Below are 1,055 nucleotides of genomic sequence, written 5' to 3'. Positions count from 1 at the left end.
TCGTGCCTCAAGATATGACCAAAACAAAGCAACGTTCTTCCAAAAAGGCAATAAAGTGCGTTTAAATTTACGCACGAAATCAATCTGGTATGTTGGAAATTAACCAAAAACAGCATGGGAAATCAAACTAAAATACGAAGTTGCCAGTATTGAATACTCTACAAAAAGAATTATATAAAAATTATGGAATCAAAATTTTAATTTTATTTTAAATTGAAAATATTGTTTTAACCTTCTACTCACTCCTATAATACATTAAAGGAATTTGTATATTTAAAGAATTTAAAGTAATTAAATTTAAAAAATTATTTGATGTAGTCAGGAAAACACTTTTGGAAACTCTTTTAACATAAAATTAAATAAAAAACTGAATTGAATGTTTTATTGATTAATATTATTATTATACCCAGGTGATTACCACTATTACCGAAAAGTATGCTTTGCTAATCGAATGAGTGCTTGATATGACCAGCTTGGACCGAACACTTTGATCCAAGTATTTAGGGCAGAGGTGTATGAGGTGTATTTGTAGGTGGTAGCTGGCCATATCAACGCACTGCGGAATCTGTTTAATTGCAACAACAATATATCGGACAAACATTTCTGCTTTCTTTTGTGTGGAGTTAAAAAATCACGTCATCCCTAGAAGAACATTGACTTCGGAATGCCGGAGCGAGGAGGAGGACTAGCTGGCCGAGGATCCGATATTCTTTGGCGAGGACTTGGGCGATTTAAGTGGCATCAAGGCCTTCTGGTGCAACCGAAAGCATAGGGACTGCAGTTCAAGCGCTTTGTTTAGAAAACAACCAGGACTATATTCGGAGAATTACTTACCGTGGGTCGTCCAGGGGCGGTCTCAAGTTCGGCAGCTGCGTTAAGAAGATGTCCGGGAAGCTGGGCTCGAACATGGCTGTGTATCAGTTTTAGGATGGAAGTAGTTTTTACAGCGTGGACAGTAGATCTTCACCGTTGACTTGCCCCACACATCGCTGAGGCCCACTGGCAGGGTGTTCTTCCTATTACAGGAGATATTTGGACACGATTCAAAGTCTCCT

The sequence above is a fragment of the Drosophila melanogaster genome, chromosome Y (assembly GCF_000001215.4).
Source record: "Drosophila melanogaster chromosome Y".
Taxonomy (NCBI): Eukaryota; Metazoa; Arthropoda; class Insecta; order Diptera; family Drosophilidae; genus Drosophila; species Drosophila melanogaster.
This window is presented reverse-complemented; position numbering follows the sequence as displayed.